The sequence below is a fragment of the Drosophila melanogaster genome, chromosome 3R, assembly GCF_000001215.4.
Source record: "Drosophila melanogaster chromosome 3R".
Taxonomy (NCBI): domain Eukaryota; kingdom Metazoa; phylum Arthropoda; class Insecta; order Diptera; family Drosophilidae; genus Drosophila; species Drosophila melanogaster.
In genome coordinates this window covers 739,883-762,632 of record NT_033777.3, presented here as the reverse complement: position 1 = coordinate 762,632, position 22,750 = coordinate 739,883, and the positions used below count along the sequence as shown (strand labels likewise).

Below are 22,750 nucleotides of genomic sequence, written 5' to 3'. Positions count from 1 at the left end.
TGATTATTTTCGGGGTTATTAAGTCGTAGCCAGGCGATTTTCCAGTTTTCAGTTGCTCTTTAATGACTTTCGTTATCTCTCTTGGTCGAAATTCTACAGGATCTTGTGGTGCTAAGTCAGATGCAGTTAAGGGCGTTAGAGTAATGAGTTAGTGGCCGGATGTGGTTGAAATACTTTTTTAAGATGATCAGCGAAGACTCTTGCTCTGTCCGTGCCACTGCGAGACCAGTTTCCGGTAGAGTTACGGAGAGGTACAACCGTTTCTGTTGGTGCCTGTAGGTTCCTGTGGTCTTTCCACAACGAGTTCATTGTGCCTGTGGGCGTGAGATTCTCGATGTATATTAGTTGTGCGTCCGCTTCTTCTTTCTTAAGCGCGTTGTTAAGTCTGCGAGAAGCTGCTTTTAATTTACTCTTTGCGCCAGGTGATCTGTCACTGTCTCCTGCCACTTCCTTCGATGTCGTCGTTTTTCAAGCACAAGCAGTTCAATATCTCTGTTGTTAAACTTTGTGGTTGTCTTGTGGAGTTGACGCTTTTGCTGGGAACAAACACATTTTTTGTACCTCGCCCAGTTGGTCCTATTGCTTGTAAGCATACACGGTCGCTCGATGTGTTGTAGTTGGTGCAAAAGATGAGAGTTCTGGAAGTGCCTCAGCTGTAATCATCGATTGGGATATCCTCTTTGTGTTGGCAAAGTCAATCAAATCTGGAAGCTTAATGGGATCTGCTGGCCAGTATGTTAGCGGTCCTGGAGAAACATAGTTAAGTTTGTGTTGCGGTTTGATGATTGCGTTTTACAGCTGTTTTCCTTTAGGGTTCGCTATCCGAGTACCCAGTACATGTGCTTGGCTTTCCAATTGCCAGCAGTAACAAACCTTTCACTAAACGCGTCAAAAAGTGTTGTGAATTTTTTCTCAGAGATTGTTAAGCGAGGTGGGCAATAGACAACAGCCAGAGTGAGAGCACCTTTATGGCATTAGAGGTTTATAGAGGTACATTGTGAGCAGTCTTCTACCCAATTACCAAGAAGGTGGTGCTTAATTTGCAATCGTATTAGTATGCCAGTGCCTCCATGGGCCTTGCCATCCGGGTGACTCGTAAGTAAAAGTAAAATTTATATCCTGGTATTTGGAAGTTGTACTCGGTAAGGTGAGTCTCTGAGAGTACCATAACGTCAATGTTTCTGTCGGCTAAGAACTCAGCAAGTTTTAGCTTGTGCCGCGAAACGCCATTAGCGTTCCAGGTAGCTATTGTTAAGGGAGTCATTATCCTATTTTGGAAGAAACGAGCATTTGAATAAGGATGTTTTGGTTCCTCATAAGCTCTTGCATAGTTTCTTGCATGAAGGTCATGAAGTCTTTCATGGTTTGCTGCATCGAGAGCATAATCGCTTCAACGCCAATAGGCTGCTGTTGCATGTTCTGTGTGTTTATTTGTGTTTATTTGGTGAATTTAATGCTGGACGGTGGATGTGACTGCTGTCGGTTTTTGGATCCCTGATTTTAGTACACTGGCAAAGGAAGAATTTGGCATTGTTCGGTGGCTGGCAGACGAAGGGATGTTAGTTGTAGTCGGTTCCATTACTTTGTGAGCTGTTGGTGTGATACGATATCGAGCTGAATCCACTCGTTTGTTTAGGCGACTCTTGAGTTCCTTGTAAACAATGAATTCTCGCCAGTTGGCTGTGTGTTTTTCGCCACAGTTGCTGCATACCTTAATTGAATTGTCGTTTTTATCCTTAGGACAGTTTACAGTACTGTGGGCATCGCTGCAAACGACGCAGATGGATTTTAGGGTGCAGTACGCTTTGGTGTGGCCATATTCTTGGCAGTTGGTGCACAGGTTGCTGCGCTTGTGTGGCTCTTCTACGGTTAATCTTCGGTGCAGTAAATACTGTAGCTTATATATAGGATGTGCTTCATTTTTATTGTTTTTCTGACTCGATGGCTCCAGTTCGACTTTAAAGAGTGGCTGCGGCTCTTTGTTCCTGTTGAGAATGTTGATCACCGTTTTGGCGTTGAAGTTCTTCTCCTTTATGGCCGCGATAATTTCGGATGGTGTTACTGATGACTATATTCCTTTAATGACAACCTGCAATCCTTTGGCACTTTTCAGCTGGTAGGTGTAGTAACTTTTCCCAGCTTCGTCCAGGTACTTGGTCACTGAACGGTGGCTAGACTCATCCTGGGTCTGCACTTTTGTTTCTTGTACAATAAATTGTCCGTAGTAAGAGGTATAACATGGAACTTGTTTTCTCCGATAATTACAGCTAGTTTGTTAACCATCGCACTTGAGGTGTTCTCACGTATATATATTGGTGGCGGCTTTATCTTCTTCTGCTCCTGCACTTCGCTGTCATCCAATAGTGCATACCTATTTGAACTTGAGTCATTGGAGGCGTTGGCACGATTTATTTTCGGCTGATTACCAGCCTGCTTGAGTTGTGGGCTTCGCTTTCGCTTTATTTGGATGTAGCGACCTGTTTGGACCTGTTTGACAAAGTTTTTTGTTTTGTTTTTGTTCTTGTCCGCTTCCGCTTTCAAGAGTCGGCGTGAGTGCTCTCGCTTTCGGTGTTGTTGGTACAGCGAAGTTGTACACCGCTGTCGGTTTTGAGCATAGAGTTGGTGTTGGTGCTGTTGCAGTTGTTATTGCAGGTATTGTTGCTAAAGGTGCAGTTGCAGTAGATATCGTGATTGCTGTGCTGGTAGCTAAAGAACTTGACACCGTTTGGAATGGGGAGAGCTTGAGGGATACGCTCTCAGTGCGTTCGGGTCCATTTCGTGCAGTCATAAGCATTGGTGAGCAAGACCGTGATCGTTTGCATTCTGCAGGTGCTATGTCATTGACCGGGTGATTTGGCACTCGCGGGCGTCAGACACGACGGTGAAGTATGCATTGTTCCGGTGCAAAGGGAGTCGGCGCTCATCTTGCTCTTTTTGCCTCTGAGCGCGCAATTCGCATTGGCTCATTTTATAACGATCGATTTGTTCGTTGTCTATTTGTTTTTTAGTTTTACTTTATTATTCCATACACAGAAAATTTTATAGTACAGCAATTAACATTGCCAATAGCGTCTCTTTCGCTTTCAATTTGTTTATATATTTTATGTTATTAACTATTTACTTTGCTAAATCAAGTGATTTTATACGGAGCTCGATGAAAACACGTCTGTTCACTCTGGCGGTTCGAAACCAATAGCAGTTTTAACAGTTTTAAAAAGGATAATTAAACTAAAGGACATAAACTTTTACGCTGAATTCAAGGAATTTTTTTTTACTCAAAACAAGAATTTATTACACCCTGGTATGAAAACTTATTAAAGAAACTCATTAAAAAAATAAACTCAATTTAAAATTTTATTAATGATTGCGAAATCTGCAATCTTGCAAAAACAGAACATAGACCAACGAAACTAATTTTTGAAATAATAAATAGTAAATAGGGAAACAACAAAAAAAAAATATACAAATACAACCATAATAGAACCGGACAGATACGCGGTTACATTCTACTTTACTCAGGCACATTTATCAATGAGTCGCAGATAATTAAAAAAACAAGAGAGAATTCTATAGTCGAGTTCCTCGACTATCATAAGTAGCGCTTGTGGCAGCTAGTGGCGGCAGCGTCATCTATGGGGGTAAGAGGGTTTGGGGCCGCCATCTATGTCCTATTCCCAGAACTAAAATTGGGGCAGATTAATAATTCTTCGGGTCAAGAATTTCCGATTGAAAGAGGCAACAGAGCTAATTGTCAGTTCCATGGGAATGGCGGTGGGACTTAGAGAGAGAGATGGGTTCGGCCGGAATCCGAAGGCCAAGATAGTTTTCTTCAATTTCCGACAGTCCGACGAAGCAGTGGGACGGAGGAGTTTTTTTTTTTTTTTTTTTGGCCAGCGAAAAGTAAAAATTCCAATTCTTATCGAGGCGCTGGATTCGGAAGGAAGGGTAAGCGAGTGCCAGGGGAAATTCAGGATAGCTATCTCTATAACTTAATTTAAATATAATGTAGACGCAGTACCGGAATATTAACCCCGAGATCAACTGGGTCTTGCAAGTCACAAAGTCGAAGTTGTTTGGAGTGAAATAGAAAATAGAAGGACGGCGGCTGTTTTTGCGGGAAACCAGAACAAGGTGCCTAGAGGCCCGAGAAAGTTGAAAATTATTAATTTAAATGAAATTACAGAAAATTGGCATGCATTTCTGAGGGTCAACGTTGGTTTTTCTTAGAAAATATCAAAGCTCTAAAAAAAATAGCGATCGAACCGCCGCTCTCCGAAGTTCGCCAAAAAAGTTTGCGAACTACCGCAATTTTTGGCTCGCTTCAACGTGAATAGTTCGCATATGCTTAAGAGAATTTAAGAGCAGAGCCCGCGTTCTAAGTTTCCAAACGTTTCGGGAAGAGAACACGGCGATCGAACTGATTAGTTCACAGAGTCTGGCCCAAAGCAATGGACGCGGCTTTTGCGGCATTATTTTTACTTTGAGAAAATCGTGGATGCGTCAACAACAATTTTAAGGAAAAGTTGGGGACCGCGAAGGGATGCCGTAACTAGGCAGCGAGCTCGGTCCGGTCCGGACCGGAAAACGAGACGCCGCATTTAGTTTAGGGGTCGGCCAAGAAAGAGAGTGCATCCCAAAAGAAGAAACATGGAATAAGCGAGAAGAGTAAAGAAAGATCAGAAGTGGCGCAGCATGTCACCGCATTATTTTGTTTTTTTATCGTTAACCTTTTATTTGCATAAGCCTAGAATTCCACAGGAAGATCACCCGGAAGCGCTTTCGTCGGTAGATTCCCAAAAGTGGGTAAGTGAGTTTATTGACTGATCTATTTAATAAAAAACAATAGATAGAGAATAGAAAACAATAGAACATTATAGATTGATACCGCTTATTTCTTTGTTTCTTTTTGGTCAGTTTAATTTTTGTCTGCTGGTCGTGCACACACATACGTCCGAAAGATATGTATGTATACTTTTAATTAATTTTTGAGGTGCCAAAATTATCTCTCCACTCCACAAATAGAATTATTTCAGCAAAATTAAAATTATGATGTTTTGAAAACATAACTTGTTTGCCTATGACTAGAATATATTGCCTGTGAGCCACGGTATGCGACCAAAAGGGGCCATTCGGGATGACAACTGTTTGTGATTTTTGGTAAAGAATGAATCGTTACATGTTTTCTGGAAGTTGTTATAAAAGCTAGAAAGTGGGGACTTAGCTGGCAGTTTCCCTTGAACTCAGCGCTAGTTTATGGGAGTGGGCCCACAGCCGTGCACACTTTTAAACAATGTGTAGATATTTTTTATTTTATTATTTGTCTTTGTATTTCTATCAATATAACAAAAATATACAGACCACGTCCACATTAATGAACACGAGCCGCCTAAAACTGTTATTTTATATGGATGGAAACGATTCCTTCTACCTGTTATGTACTTAATGTACTCAACGAATTTAGTATAAGTCTGCGAGTAACGGGTATAGAAACGATAATAGGTTTAATTGGTATCTTAATTTTTTTTTCATCGCATCTTATGCAATCTTTTAAAACCCCTGCTACAAAATTAACATTTAAAATTCTTATTGATATTATCAACAGTGATTTATGATTTATTTATTTTAAATTGACAACAAAAGCTATGTGCAAAATAGGTGATTTTATTAAAGTCAAATCCATTTGTTACTATTTGAGTGTGTACACCTATGGCAAACAACTTCATAAATTCAACTCGAAATGTAATAAAACAGACCCCATAACAATATGTGTTTCGAAGGCTGCAAAGTAAATGAATGGTGCCCTCACCAGGAATATGTAAATTAAGTATTTTATGCCGGCGTAATCGCACGCGGCTATACGAGTCTGGGTGTCGGGCGGGGCCGCGACAATAAAAGACAAGGAGTTTATTATTTATTTGCCAAGCCAAGCGGAGCTGTGGCGTTGGAGTACGAAATCAAACTAAAGCTACAAATACAGAAATTCAAATTAGGAGCTAAAATGAAAACGAAGCACATTGTTGCGGTTTCATATTCGTAGCGGCCATGCAAATAAACAAAGTTTGCCAGCTACGTAACGACGTCCGGCCTAATGCTTACATTGCAGAATGCCGTCGTAGACGTAGTTCATGCGCTCGACATAGCGACGTTAACTTTAGTTAGTCCCCCCTCTAAATGGAGCCCGCCCTCGGCCGACCTTAACTCGGTGATCGCCACGTTTAATTGTCTGGCGGATCTCCTGGCCTTCTGGATTGTTGTTACGGGAGACTGAGCAGACTTTGGGTGGAGGTGACATTCAGCAGAGGGAATTTTGCTACCCCGGGTACTCTGTTCTGGACTCCGTTCTGGTTAACGTACAGGGTTCCGATAATGACGGCACGTCAGGCGAAGGTAACAAGGTGCGTACCATGCACCCAGATTTCAGTGCTGTTGTCCACTTGCACCCTGGCGGCCCTGTCGTTGATGATGACGATCCCCTCATCTACATAGGTGATGGGATCCAGGCTGCTGGGTTGTATTTCGCAGTGCGCGGCGCCCCCGGCATGAAGTTCTCTTGCGCATGAGCTGCCTGATGATAGCTGGCAGAAGGTGGCGCTGGTTGATGCAGTGCAAGCTTTAACGGTGCAAATCTCGTTGTTGCACTCTGCGATAACGCCATCGTCTAATCGTAGCATGGCTCCTTCGTGACTGACAGGGAAAATAGTAATTTTCTTACAGGCGAACTTAATTACCGGAAATTTAATGATAAAGTGTAATGCGTTACTGGATTGCAGAACCTTTAGGACGATACGGACATGAGATGTTGGTGGGCTCCTCCAGCCAAACTGATTTTAAATCTGCGTGATCGAGAATATTTGGACTAACAATGTTCATTTTTGCAAGTGTCACGGCCAACATTAAATTTTGAAGCTCCATCATGAGCATTCTATTTCTCGCGAGCAATGTTTCATACAAATGACCGGTGTCAATTTGTGATTCTTTTGCTGTTTTGAGAATTAAGTTGACGGTGGCAGTTAGTCTATTGATTTGACTCTGGATTTTTGTATTGATTTCTATTGTTCGCGTCGACCAACCGCGCCTCTAAAACCCTACTCTTCTCCAAATCACCAGCATCAGGTGTGCCGGCTACGACCTTTAGTATGGAGCCTTCGTGGACTTCGTGGTCCAGGCTTCTGGCCATTCGATGGTGCGCAACCAGCGCATGCAGCAAGTCCCGGAGGTGTGCTGAGTCTACGCTCAGCAGATTTCTCATGTGTGAATGCGGAAATTGGCCGAGCAAGTCGACCGTCTCCTACTCCGAAAGATTCGCGGTGTGCCTCACATAGGCAGAATTTTCCCACACCAAGATCTGGCCGTCGACTATGGGAATGTACTTGGCGTGCGATTAATCGGTGATGTGTGCTGATGTCAATGACAGATATACGAGAAGGATAATATTGGTCCTGTGGGTGAAAGTTTAAATGGTTGATTTTTCTGTTTTTTAGGCAAGGGGGAAACCAACACCAATAAAGTAAAATGCTTAGAACTACTAAAACTGCGCCGAGTGGCTAAAAAATTTAAAATTAAGCGGTACGCGGACCTCGCTACCGAGCGCCTCATTTTAGTTTGTCCTTATGGACCACCCTCCCCTTAATAAGGACCAAGGTCCCCATGTCCGCTTCTACAGCTTTCTCCTCTCACAATGGCGTGAACTTGTTGCCGAGTCTTCGGTTGGATTTTACCAACACCTCTTCGCCAGCATCGAATACCCTATTCTGCCGCGAGGCGTTTTCTCTGGCCATAAGCGCGGTTTGAGCTTTCTGGATCCTATTGTGGATCTCTACCTGTGGCTAATCAGGGTGTGTTAGGGCGATGCCGGTCTCCTGTTGACGTCCGAGTAAATCGACTATTATATTGGGTAGTGGCCAACTTTACTATTTCAACCGTATCACTCATGCCCTTGTCTATCTTTATGCACCTGGCTAGCTCCAGCAACGTGCTGTGGAAACGCTCCAACTGCCCGTTCGAGGTACTGTGCAGTGGTGGTGCGTTTGTAATGCTAACACCAAAGTTGTTACAAAGCATGGACACGATCGTGTGTGACTTCAACGAAGGTTCGTTGTCGCAATAAATGGTCTTTGCCCTTGGGGAAAAGTTCATTAGCTGAAGTAGCGCTGTCTTCAGGTCTTCAATCGTTCTCGAGGCGATGGGTTGTACGACGGCAAATTTAGAAAACTTGTCGACGCAAGTGAGGAAAAACTTTTTGTTAGTAGAGAAAATGTCTATATGCAACATCTCCCCTGTGTGTGACGGTTTCGGCGTTTCACCGAGTTCCTGTTTCTTCGGGTGCCTGCCATACTTGGACCTCGCACAAGTTCTGCAATTCTGCACGATCTCGTTGGCCAGCTTAGCCATTTTGGGAAAATAGTATTCCGACAATACCTGCTTTACACTTTCCTGCGCTGCTCTGTGCGCCCTATTGTGTTTAACAGTTAAGATTTCCCTTCTTTCTTCAACTCTGAGTACATCCACGAAGCGGTTCCTGCAAAGCCAGAACTTCGTGGCTGCGAACCTCCGCACTATCTCATCCTGTATCATTGCGAGCGTGTGTAAATCGCAATAGAAAGCGTTTACGCCCCTTGGGACGATTATGTCTAATAAAGACTCCCTGCAGACGAAGTTGACGCCACTTGGTCACATGGCTTTTATTCCCGAACAGAATAAAGGTATTCTTAGACTGGAAACGTGCTTCCTCCAGTATTATCTGGTTCTGGAAGCAGGTCAACGGTTTGCCTGTCGACTCGATTGTGTGGGTGAGAGACATCTCGCTGTGAATCGTTGCTGCACAAGATTCGGGCTCTTCTTGTTCCAGCACATTAAGCTGCTGTCTGGACAAGGCGTCCGCTACCAGGTTCTCTTTACCGGGCTTGTGGAACAGTCGAGCATTGAATTCGTATATGCGGGCCTTCCACCTCTTAATTTTGGCGTTCGGGTTTGATTCCGACACAGAAAATGTTAAAGGCTGGTCAGTGAAGATGTTTATATCTTTCACTCCATACAAGTAAAGCCGCAGTTTAGCCAGGGCCCAGATGATGGCCAATAACTCCCGCTCGTTAGTCGCGTAGTTGGCTTCACTGTCTTTAAGCGTTCTTAAAATTATTGTTATAGGGCGGCCCTCTTGGGACAACACCGCCCCTATACCGTAAGCTGAAGCATCTGTCGTTAGATCAAATGGCTTCTTATAGTCAGGGTAGCTGAGCATGACATCTTCTGATGCCAATATATTGCGCAGCTTTTAAAAAAGCCTCTCGCTGGGACTCAGAGAAACGCACCTGAATGTTCCTTGATCTATGCCTACTAACCGTTAAAATTTCGCCCTTTAATATGTTCGAAATGGGTCTTGCTATAGCAGCAAAGTCTTTAATGAAACATCTATAGTAGCTCGCGAGGCCCAGAAACGACCTGACTTCAAATACTGTCTTGGGCTTCGGGAATTATTTTATGGCCTTGACTTTTTCTAGGTCCGTTGTTGCAGCGTTACTGGTGACTATGAACCCAAGAAAGCTCACGCTTTTCTTAAAAAAAAACGCGATTTCTCGACCGAAACCCTTATTATTGATTCTCGTAGGCTTTTTAACACCCACTCTACGAGTTTAATTTAACTTTGTTCCCTTAAGATATCATCGATTGTTCGCTGGAAGATGCTGGCTGCGTTCCTGAGGCCAAACGGCAGTCTTTTGAACTTATATTTTCCCCCGTTCACGGAGAAAGAAGTTTTTTCGCGATCACGTTCCGATAGCACAACCTGATGATATTCGGATTTGAGATTCAGGAACGAAAAATAGTGGCTTTGTCCAAATTGCTTAGTATCATTAATATATTCGGCATGGGGTATTTGTCGGGGATAGTTTGCTCATTGAGTTTGCGAAAGTCTATCACCAAGCGCTTGTTTCGGTTGCCCTCCTCATCGGTGCCCTTCTTATCTACTACCCATATGGGGTTGTTGTAGGGGGATGCCGATTTTTGAATTATGTCGTTTCTAAGAAGATCTTGGATCTCCTTATTGACAAAGTCTGCTACGCCCATGGGATATGGGCTTGGCATAGATGGGCTTTTCGCTCACTGTTCTGATGGTAGCAACGACCAAAGTATTGTATGGCAGTGATTCATTTGGGTCTGCAAAGGCCTTTTTTCTGGTCTTTAACAATTTCCGAAAAGACTCCCGCACTGAAGCGGGCGCGTCTGAGCGCCCCACACCACATCGGTGAAGTTGACATCAGCGCATTTGTGGAAGGAGATTTTCTCGACTTCCGTACCCGATTTGAGCTGACTGGAGGCCAAACAGAGTGACGCCCCAGCCTGAGCTAATAAATCTAGGCCAATTATCCCATCAAAGGTTGACAAGTCTGGCAGAATGAAGAATGTTGCTTTCACGTTGAACAACGCAACAAAGCATTTTTGTGTGACTGTGGTTGAGCCATGGCTCGAACGCAAGCTGAATTGCGAGTTAAACGGACGGACGCCACTCAAACCTTATGTTGTCTGATGTAATTCTTGGACGTTCCGGTATCGATTAAGAAGCTCATATCAAAAATTGCTACTCTTCGTCTGATGACGGGTAGCAGGGATCTTTCCCTAAAAAATTGAGGGCGTCCGAATCGCTTCCAGCATCGTCCTCGATTTGTGTCACAGCGCCGCTGGCGGCTTCGGCGTACGCGTTCTGCGCCTGACCAGCGTATTGGGTTACATGATTGACTCTTTGCTTGTTCCTATCGTTAGTGCGATCGGATATGTTGACTTTATTGGTCAAAAATGTCAGTTTTTTGCCGACTTCATCGTTATACTGCAGTTGAGACATGCTGCCTTGTCTCAGCGTGCCCAACTCCTGCGCGATTACATGAACTGGACGGTTGTCGCTGTATGTGAAGTCGAGGCGACTTATAATCGCGTCAAAGTTAAGTATTGTGCCAAAAGAGGCCAGAACAACATCCGCGGCCCACCTGATTTTATTTCTTACAATTATAACCGCCTGGTAGTGGCGTGAGCTGCCGTTGTATGGCCTAAAAATATGGTACTCTGCGAGGGCCGCCTGTCTCCATGAAGCGTATGATTCATGTGTGCCCGAAATCTCGGGCAAGGATTTGACCGCATCCAATGGCTCTATAGGTGCGTGGGTGCATAGGCTTGCACCTCTGGCTGCGTAACATGAGCTGCCACCTACTGCTGAGACATTGCGTTGACTCTGTCATGTGTAATGTGTAACGAATTGAAGTGATGAAATACTAGAGTACCTGTACTTGCGGGTGCACGCTTTATAAGGCCGTCTCTAGCTCATGGTTGGGTGTGGTGGTCTTGCTTGTACAGATATCTTTTCGCTACATCCAATAATGAATAAGACGAAGAAATTGATCGTGCTTACAACAACAAGAAAATTAAGGAGCTAGTATACAAAATTGGAGGAAGCAAATTAATACCTTCGGAAGAGGACAGTTCTAGAACAGGAGAAGAGGTTTGAGAATTTTGTCGCCTGCGAAACACAGGTGGAATCGTGTTCGCGTATTGCCCTACCCTACCTAAGACCACTTTCCTTAAGAGCATGGCTCTAGTGGTCCCTTTCTGCACCCTACGTCCGGAAAAACATCAGCCGAGTCAGTATAAGTAAATTCGACTAAATTTTTTTTTCTTTTTTTTTTATAGTTCAATTGGCTGCTTTCGCCGCTCCATTAGGATCAATTATTTATTAGCAGTGTGTATAAAAATAAATGATACTTGGCACGCCATCAAAATGATGCGCTCCAGAAAAATTTTATCGGTGTACTTTGCTGAATATTTACAATAATAAAAATAAAGTTTTATAAATGAAACTCACTCAACTTTTCACTCCTCGGCGAAAGATCGATCTCCCGGCGCAGATGAGCTGAAACGAAAGTGTGGCATTTTCTACCAATGCTTGGAGAAGGTATAATTTCGGATTACACGTCTGCGAACAAACTTTCATGAATTCTTACTCGAAAATACAAAGGCGCAGAAAATGAACTCTTCTTACAAAAAAAATGATTAGCTTATGTACTATATAAAAATTTTAAGTACTAATGAGAATTCAATTTAAATGCAAGAGAAAATTTGGAAAACGACATGACTGAGTCTCTTACTCGAGTACACATACTTTTTACAGCTTATTGTTAAACCTAAAATACATCACGAAAACTTAACTTCTTACATTCTACGCACAAAAATGGCGGTTCGGGAATTAATACATTCGAGTACAGGTTAGGTCAGATATTTAGCGGGGTTTTTTTTCCGCACAAATTTAGAATTTAGATCAATTTAAAATCGCTTTAATTTAATTTCAATGTCCATTTCGGACTACCAATCACTTTATAACTCTCCGTAAACTTAACCTCAATTTGGGCCCTACTTAGTGGTTGTTTTTTCCTTATTAATTTAAATAACCCTCCTGCTGGTCTCGGCTTATTGCCGATTTTGATACTGCTGCTGCGGCTGGTCCTTCACTGCCCATCGCTGGGAAGGCGCTACACTTCACAGCCTGGCTTAGTTATCGTCTCTCCTTCTGCCCGCCGGCGGCGGCCCCGTCGAATCGTGGGGTCAGGACAATGATGCGGATAAGTAGAAGCTGACCCTTCTGCCTTCAATTTCAGCTACGAGAATATTCACCGCATCAAACCACAGTTCACATTTCACATTTTTCTGAAGTTTACTGACCTGTAATTGCCCCAGTCGAAGCTTGGGGTCTGGCGACAAGGCGGCGGCGTGATGGCTGCGCCACACGACGATCTTTTTGGCTAAAAAATATATATTTTTTTATTGCCGGGAAACACGCGCCGGACTTATCTCGCGCACCACTTTTATCGAAGAAACGCAGTACGATAATATTTTCCGCGACAAGAAAATATTTATGCCCGCAAGTTACAACTTTCCAAAACGCACTTTCACAACTTGACTCATCGACTGTTCTATTCGAAAAGAAAGCCAACAGGAAACCCAAGCCGAGATGCAGGCCATCGGCGGAAATCACGATCAGCTGAACCACACTTTTTCCCTGATAACCGAATTATCCCAAACCTTTAGGGTGCAGCTTGTAAGGGTTGCATCCCGTCTGGTATATCCTAGCTACATCATACTGCATCTGGTATGACCTTACATTGGTGTGACCTAGCTGACCGCCAGCCCACTATCGATTATTCATCGAGACTTTATTACCCACTGCTTCAGTCGCCTCTACTCATAGACACCCTAGGCTGAGACCGACTGAAGGCACCTTACTGCCGAATGTCCTTGGCATGATAGGTTCCTACAACTCGTCTTTGGAGGTCTTCAAGCTCGTAATACGCGTTGCCAATGTTCTTCCGAACTCGAGATTTTACAAACGTCGGTCCAAACTTGGCGTTATAACCAGTTTGGAAGCAGCTTGGCTTGAAATTCCGGCGATAAACTTCTTGTGCTTCGACAAACGATACCATACGAGAACGGATATTATATCTCATCTCGTTCTTGTTGTGCTTATTTCTCATCTGATCAACAGCTTGCTTCCGCATTATCTCGAAAGACTCGTGCCGGTCGAACTTCAGAGAACGATCGTCCAACAGATTTAAGAGTCTGATCAACGGGTACGTCGACCCTGAAGTGATCATGTGTTGCCCAAATACCATATAATAAGGACTGGTACCAATGCTAGAATGCACCGCCGACCTCAACGCACAACATATTCGGCTGAGGAATTCGTCCCAATCCTTCTGGTCGAGACGCAGATATGCCCTGATTGCAGCAATTACCAATCGGTTTACGCGCTCAGAAGCATTTGCCTGCGGCGAGTGAACAGCGGTCAGCGTGTGCTTAACACCATACTGCTCCATCAGTTTCTGGAACGTCTTAGCTCGAAATTGGGAACCATTGTCAGACAGTATCACTTCGGGGACTCCGAACGTCATGAAAAATTCGTTTTCCAGATACTTTATGACGACACTGGAATCGATCTTCTTTACTGGTTTCAAGAACACGTACTTTGAAAAATGATCCAGGACAATGAAGATACCTATGTTACCGCTCCTCGACCTAGGATACGGTCCGAGAAAGTCAATGAACAAACGCTGGAAGAATCGCTGAGACTCAGGCTCTTTTCCTAATGGCATCCAATGGCTCTATAGGTGCGTGGGTGCATAGGCTTGCACCTCTGGCTGCGTAACATGAGCTGCCACCTACTGCTGAGACATTGCGTTGACTCTGTCATGTGTAATGTGTAACGAATTGAAGTGATGAAATACTAGAGTACCTGTACTTGCGGGTGCACGCTTTATAAGGCCGTCTCTAGCTCATGGTTGGGTGTGGTGGTCTTGCTTGTACAGATATCTTTTCGCTACATCCAATAATGAATAAGACGAAGAAATTGATCGTGCTTACAACAACAACAAAATTAAGGAGCTAGTATACAAAATTGGAGGAAGCAAATTAATACCTTCGGAAGAGGACAGTTCTAGAACAGGAGAAGAGGTTTGAGAATTTTGTCGCCTGCGAAACACAGGTGGAATCGTGTTCGCGTATTGCCCTACCCTACCTAAGACCACTTTCCTTAAGAGCATGGCTCTAGTGGTCCCTTTCTGCACCCTACGTCCGGAAAAACATCAGCCGAGTCAGTATAAGTAAATTCGACTAAATTTTTTTTTCTTTTTTTTTTATAGTTCAATTGGCTGCTTTCGCCGCTCCATTAGGATCAATTATTTATTAGCAGTGTGTATAAAAATAAATGATACTTGGCACGCCATCAAAATGATGCGCTCCAGAAAAATTTTATCGGTGTACTTTGCTGAATATTTACAATAATAAAAATAAAGTTTTATAAATGAAACTCACTCAACTTTTCACTCCTCGGCGAAAGATCGATCTCCCGGCGCAGATGAGCTGAAACGAAAGTGTGGCATTTTCTACCAATGCTTGGAGAAGGTATAATTTCGGATTACACGTCTGCGAACAAACTTTCATGAATTCTTACTCGAAAATACAAAGGCGCAGAAAATGAACTCTTCTTACAAAAAAAATGATTAGCTTATGTACTATATAAAAATTTTAAGTACTAATGAGAATTCAATTTAAATGCAAGAGAAAATTTGGAAAACGACATGACTGAGTCTCTTACTCGAGTACACATACTTTTTACAGCTTATTGTTAAACCTAAAATACATCACGAAAACTTAACTTCTTACATTCTACGCACAAAAATGGCGGTTCGGGAATTAATACATTCGAGTACAGGTTAGGTCAGATATTTAGCGGGGTTTTTTTTCCGCACAAATTTAGAATTTAGATCAATTTAAAATCGCTTTAATTTAATTTCAATGTCCATTTCGGACTACCAATCACTTTATAACTCTCCGTAAACTTAACCTCAATTTGGGCCCTACTTAGTGGTTGTTTTTTCCTTATTAATTTAAATAACCCTCCTGCTGGTCTCGGCTTATTGCCGATTTTGATACTGCTGCTGCGGCTGGTCCTTCACTGCCCATCGCTGGGAAGGCGCTACACTTCACAGCCTGGCTTAGTTATCGTCTCTCCTTCTGCCCGCCGGCGGCGGCCCCGTCGAATCGTGGGGTCAGGACAATGATGCGGATAAGTAGAAGCAAGAACACGTACTTTGACAAAATGATCCAGGACAATGAAGATACCTATGTAACCGCTCCTCGACCTAGGATACGGTCCGAGAAAGTCAATGAACAAACGCTGGAAGAATCGCTGAGACTCAGGCTCTTTTCCTAATGGCGGTCTGAGAGTGAAATTTGGAGATTTAGGACTCTTACAAACCTCACATGCACTAATATAAGCCCTGACGTCCGAAACGAGACCGGGCCAGAAATAATATCGTCGTATTCTTTCTATGGTTTTGTGAATGCCACCATGCGCAGCTAACGGACTATCGTGTGCTCGAGCCAGAATCTGCGATACTAATTCTTTGGGGACCCAAAGTTTCCAGGCGTATTCGTCATGCATTTGTTCTCCAGTCAGGTGCTCAGCTTTTCTGTATAAAAACTTGATTTCGTGCGGCATTCGAAGTCTTCGGTTTGACTGGCAACTTCGACATGCCGACCTTGAAGTTTTTTGAGCACTTTTTGCAACTTGGTTTATAGGTGTTTGCTGCACCACACCCGTAACAAAAAACCCGTCTTTCGGCTAGACATTCTTGATATCGGTGTCCTTCGACTCGACAATTCCAACACACTAGAGAAAAAGCTTCAATGTCGTTCCCACTACCGTATGTTGACCTCACCTCATCTTCAATCTCAGACAGACCTCAGATCTCTCACGTTTAAAAGGTGTATCTTTCGCGTAGCCACTACATCTTCTGACGTCAGCCAGGAATGCCTCACGTCGCTTACAGATTTCTCTCAACTCCGACACCGTTTAACGTCTAAGTTCAAGATTTCGTGACGAATCTCAGGACGAAGGTTACCTCTTAGAACGCGGACAAGTTTGTTGGCTGTCCAATGCTGCTCTAGCTGGTCGATTATGTTCCTACATAACAAGTTGAAATTTCCATTCAACGTCTGCCTTGTAAGTGCCTCGACTCTGTATATAAAGTTGTCCACTGACACTCCTACACCGGAATATTTTATTTTCCAACCATTTAGTATGTGGACGACTTTATCCGGCCTATCAAACAAATCGGAAGACGCGCTTCGTGAAGAGGGAACAGGATTTGGCGGTATTAAATACTGCCTCTCATAGGCACTCGGTTGATCAGCGGACATTATTCGCTGCATGCTTGTGGTGATAGCGTTTTGTACTAAGTCCGTGATCTTCTCTGATAACGTTGCTAGAAGCCTACGCTCCATGGCTAACAAAGCTACCGCATTAGCACTTACAGCGCTTGAACTAGCTTCATTGGTGTTAGCACCGCGAGCTGATGTCGAAGGGCCCCCGTCTACAGTTGCGGGTGGAAGATTTTTAGTTTTACTACTAGTTTCTCTCCCTACCCTTTCGGTTGGTTCGGCTGGAGGTCTACAGGTTAGTTTGCACATTGGACAGATCTCACTTTTTTTAAAATGATACCCAATGCATTCCCTGTGAAATTCATGGTGACAGGTTGTCACGTACAAATCTGGTGTGCTGATCTCGGCTGCACATCATGTACAAACAGAGTTTGAGACGCTAGGAGATTTCCTAGTTGGTGATCGGTCTAACCAAAGATACTAGAATAACAAGATGTGTAACGGCCATACATTGGTTTGGCACTATGAAGCCACTTTTTTAGTGACGGCCAAAATTGCTCTCTTTCCGCTCGCTCACGCTGAGAGCGTAAGAAATCTAAAAATAGAATTTGCTTGCTTGTGTGAGTAAAAACAAGAGACGAGAACGCGTATATGTGTGCGTGTTGTGCTAGAAGACGATTTTCGGGCCGAAATCAATTCTGATCAAAGAAACGAATTTACATTGTACATATTAGGGTAGTTTTTGCCGATTTCGTAGCAATATGATTAAATAAAATAATTTTTTAATTTTAAAAATTCGCGCTATATTATAATTTTAAAGATTTTTAAATTCGTTTGTTAAAATCGCCGCTCGGATTAGCTACCGTTTACACATTTATATTTATGTTCAATTCTAATTTGTCTCTCATCTGACAATTTTTTAAAAGCGAAATTTTTTTTTTTTGAAACAGTACGGGACCGTTTTTTCACATTAAGTTAAATGTCTTAAAAAATATACTAAATAATTTAAGGAAGTACAATAGAAATTATTATAACTACTGTAATTTCATAAATTTTCCAAAAAGAAGACATTACGTTGAGAAATATATATTTCATAAAAATACTAGTAGAAAATAATAATTTATAAAATAAATAAAAATATGATAACTATTTATTGCAAAAGTCATATCAAAGACACCAGAATTATTCTAGTGTCTTTGCTTTGGTCATATCTTGAGGCACGAAGTGCGGACACAAGCACTCAACAATCATTGCCTTATTAATTTTTCACACGCCGCAAGATGAATACTCTAATGACAAATATTCTTATATAAAGTCATTTTTGAAATTTATTTTTGTAATAATATGTACATAGATTTGGCTATTTCTAATCTATTTTCAAATAATAATAACGTTAAGGCAATGCAAAACAAGAATTTTTCGCATGGTGCCAATTGATCAAAAATAATATAGATTTAAAGTCAAAGAACTTCTAAGGTGAAGGGCATATTTTGTCAAATTTACAATGCATGAGCATACATGTGCACACATACAGTTGTCTGCTATCACTATGCGTTGAAAAGAGCTGTTCGCTGTAGCGCTCTCCGCTCTCTGCTCTCGAACAAAAATTCGAGAGAGCCTGGAGCCACCTCTAGAGCCACGGCAAAAAAATCGTGTGCCAAAAAATCGTATGGCGCATCTTGTTATTCTAGTGTCTTTGGTCTAACCCCATCATACTTGAGAAAAATGTCAGGTTCCAAAATAGCGAGCAAAAATTAAGATAAAATTATATATGTAAAAATGTTAACGTTAGCAAGAGTCATAAATAACCTATCGGGCAATTTTCTCATAATTACATCTTTGATTGTATTATTTAATGCATTTGTGTATAATACAGAGTGATATTGATATCATTTTCTAGCATAAGCTTATTTGATATTGTGAATGATTTCATTTCTAATTCTTCGACGAACTTCCGGATACTTCCGCTGAAGGGTCTGTTGTAGAGACGACGGAGTAGTTCTTCACATGGTGTTTGGGTTTTATATTCACTGATGAGCGCATTCATTAGGGTTGGCCAGGTTGTTGCTCCGGATAATTGGGATACTCGTTGAGCATCTCAATTGCGCTGAAAAATACATGTTTTTTGTCTGGTTGATGAATATAGCTGAAGTATAAACTCGATCCTTCGGATAAAGGCACTGAGTTCTTGGGTATTACCACTGAATGTTGTTATTTGCCTAATTTGGTGTAAGGCTTGATTCAGATGGGATTCTGATAACAGTTTGACTTGTTCGGTTGCCATGGTTGATGATTTTATTTTTATTTTTGTTTTTACACTTTTATTGACCGTATGCAGTAGGTTTGACTATTGCGTGTCCAACACCGATTATACGTAGTTTTTTTTGCAGATAAAAAGAGTTTTTTGTATTACGATTTTATGTTCACTTTAGCGCCGATTCGCGTGGTTAAATGTTAAAAGATACGCTTGGTCGTACAAGGATCTTTTGTCACTAGATTGATTTTTGTACACAACTCTCACAATTTTTTCTTTTTATCCTACCGACTGCGCCATTTACGAATTCAAACCGAGAGTTTAATAAAAAAAATAACACAAGTAGGTTTTTTTATTATGTATTATTAAACGTTTTTATTATTTCCAATAATGGAAGAACTATCACTAGGTTGGATAATTGACTTCGAAGTTGAAGTGGGCTTAGCAAGATTATCGCGATAACGTACTCAGAACTGAACTAATGTATGGGGACATGTCTGGGTTTTTATAGGCAGATTGGGATAGCTTAAAAGCGAAGTTTAAGAGAATAAAGTTATCTCTATTCTCCCGAAAAGAGAGGAGCTTCCGAAAAATAGGAGTAATTGGAGAATCCTGAGACGATTGTGTGGGCAGAAGTTTTTGTTATTTCAGTTGGCTCGCCAAGTGTTTGGATATTTAGGGGACGTGGACGCTGTCTCGCCAAGTGATCGGATATTTAGGGGACGTGGACGTTGTCTCGCCACAGAGTCTAGACTTTGGAACAGGTACAAAAAAATGCTTAAGGAAGGATTAATTAGAGAAAGTAATTCACCGTATAAGCCCCACTTGGGTAGTATCAAAGAAACCTGATGCTTCTGGTGAAGAGAAGTACAGAGGAAGTGACTTAGGAAGTTGAAACGAAATAACATTTCCAGATATATATCCCTTGCCAAACATGGATCAAATACTTGGTAAACTAGGACAGTGACAATATTTTAAAACAAAAGAAATGGACCCATTTTCAATTCAGAAAACTGCATTCTCCACCAAGAGCGGACTTTCCGAATACGTTCGGATTTGGTCTCAGAAACTCACCCGCAACATTTCAAAGGTGCATGAATAGTATTGTTCGACCACTGCTCCATAAGCAATGTTTAGTTTTCCTGGATGACATAATTGTTTTTTCTTCATCGCTGGATGAACATTTAAATTCATTACAATTGTTTTTTAATAAATTGTCCGAAGCAAATTTAAAATTGCAATTAAAAAATGCGAATTCTTAAAAAAAGAAGCCAGTTTTCTTGGTCATATTGTAACTCCGAATAGAATTAAACCATACCCATTTCCAACTATAGAAAGAGATCAGAGCATTCTAACCGGTTATTACCGCATATTTATCCCTAATTACCTGACATAGGTCATACACTGACTTCTGCACCAATGTCTTAAAAAAGGAATGAAAATAGACACAAAAAATCAAAATTATTTAGATGCATTTGAGAAACTAAAAGCCTTGATATTAAGGGAACCAATTTTACAACTCCCCGACTTTGAAAAAAATGTGTCCTTACCACAATGACAATTTGAAATAACTAGCGGAATGAAAATCCTTTCAGAATTTAATTCCTTTGCAGAAGTCAGTGTATGACCTCGTAGTCTTATCTTATTAAAAACCGTGCATTCATATGCAGAATTCAAAGAAATCATATTGCAATCAAGTATCCAAAAAAAAAATGATAAAGGTATTTAAAGAAAGCCATTATTTTCCAAATTGTCAACCTCTAATTCAAAACGTAATAAATGAATGCAACTTGTAGAACTTGACCAAGACAGAACACAGAAATTCGAAAATTCTTTTTAAAATTACACCGAATCCTGAACCAAAGAACCTAGAATAACAAGCTGCGTAACGCCATACGATTTTTTGGCACACGATTTTTTCGCCGTGGCTCTAGAGGTGGCTCCAGGCTCTCTCGAATTTTTGTTAGACAGCGAGAGAGCGGAGAGCGCTACAGCGAACAGCTCTTTTCAACGCACAAAGTGATAGCAGACAACTGTATGTGTGCACATGTATGCTCATGCATTGTAAATTTGACAAAATATGCCCTTCACCTTAGAAGTTCTTAGACTTTAAATCTATATTATTTTTGATCAATTGGCACCATGCGAAAAATTCTTGTTCGGCATTGCCTTAACTTTATTATTATTTGAAAATAGATTAGAAATAGCCAAATCTATGTACATATTATTACAAAAATAAATTTCAAAAATGACTTTATATAAGTATTTTTATAGTTATACTACTTTATATAGTATTCATTTCGTATCGTAATATCAAATCAAATCTAGCAAGAGTCATAAATCACCTATCGGGCAATTTTCTCATATATATTTAGTTTCTGTGTGGGCTCGCTTGCTAACTTTGGATTTGGTTCACAGGGTCTTGGAGTAGTGCTTGGATTTGAAATGTTTGTGTTATGCACGAAATTCTGATATTTTCCCTTATATTTGGAAGTTTGGGGTTGGGTTGTGTTAGTATTGTAATTAATTTGTGATTTTGTTCAGTCATTGTAAATGGTTTCGTATCGTAATATCAAATCAAATATAGCAAGAGTCATAAATAACCTATCGGGCAATTTTCTCATAATTACATCTTTGATTGTATTATTTAATGCATTTGTGTATAATACAGTGATATTGATATCATTTTCTGGCATAAGCTTATTTGATATTGTGAATGATTTCATTTCGAATTCTTCGACGAACTTCCGGATACTTCCGCTGAAGGGTCTATTGTAGAGACGACGGATTAGTTCTTCACATGGTGTTTGGGTTTTATATTCACTGATGAGCGCATTCATTAGGGTTGGCCAGGTTGTTGCTCCGGATAATTGGGATACTCGTTGAGAATCTCAATTGCGCTGAAAAATACATGTTGGTGTTAGCACCGCGAGCTGATGTCGAAGAGCCCCCGTCTACTGTTGCGGGTGGAAGATTTTTAGTTTTACTATGAGTTTCTCTCCCTACCCTTTCGGTTGGTTCGGCTGGAGGCCTACAGGTTAGTTTACACATTGGACAGCTCTCACTTTTTTTAAAATGATTCCCAATGCATTCCCTGTGAAATTCAAGGTGACAAATTGTCACGTCCAAATCTGGTGTGCTGATCTCGTCTGCACATAATGTACAAACAGATTTGAGACACTAGGAGATTTCCTAGTTGGTAATCGGTCTAACCCCATCATACTTTAGAAAAATTTCAGGTTCAATAATAGCGAGCAAAATTAAGGTAAAATTATATATGTAAAAATATTAACGATAAGGTGCGAGAAAAGATAATAAAAACTGAACTATTGGCTTGATGTTCTCCTTTCGTAGGGCTGTCTATTATTACAGCTCAAAATTCTCACGAAGGCGTAGAAGGTGTTTCCTTAAAAGAAGATATTCCATTTGTTAGACGTGTTAGGTGTATTAGTGAAGTCTTGGATCGTGCGCTCTTCCTCTGCACGAATATTCCAACCTAGAGGAAACTTTATCTTATTTAAGACGAATGGTAAAAAGGAAGAAAATCGTCAACTATGTGGGGATCTGGCATTTCTCTCGAGTAATACCAAGATTTTCCGTCATGTCACGTTAATGATCTTTTTTTTCAGGATAGCATTTAGTTAGCTCAACGAAGTAGATCAAACCGGGACAGAAACCAAGCCGGAGTTACTGTTACTCTGTTTTCCTCAGCAAAATCCACATTTCCTTTTGCTACACTTAGGAAAATTTTTGGGATAAGTCTTAGTTATGGCCAGTCAGCAATACTAGTATTGACTTGAC

The 22,750-nt window shown here is 41.4% G+C and overlaps 1 protein-coding gene across 1 annotated transcript in view; it reads right to left on the bottom strand.

The window, feature by feature from the left end:
• Positions 1-22,750, bottom strand: part of Myo81F (Myosin 81F) — a 1,965,857-nt gene that overhangs the window by 1,770,300 nt on the left and 172,807 nt on the right. The window lies entirely within an intron of this gene.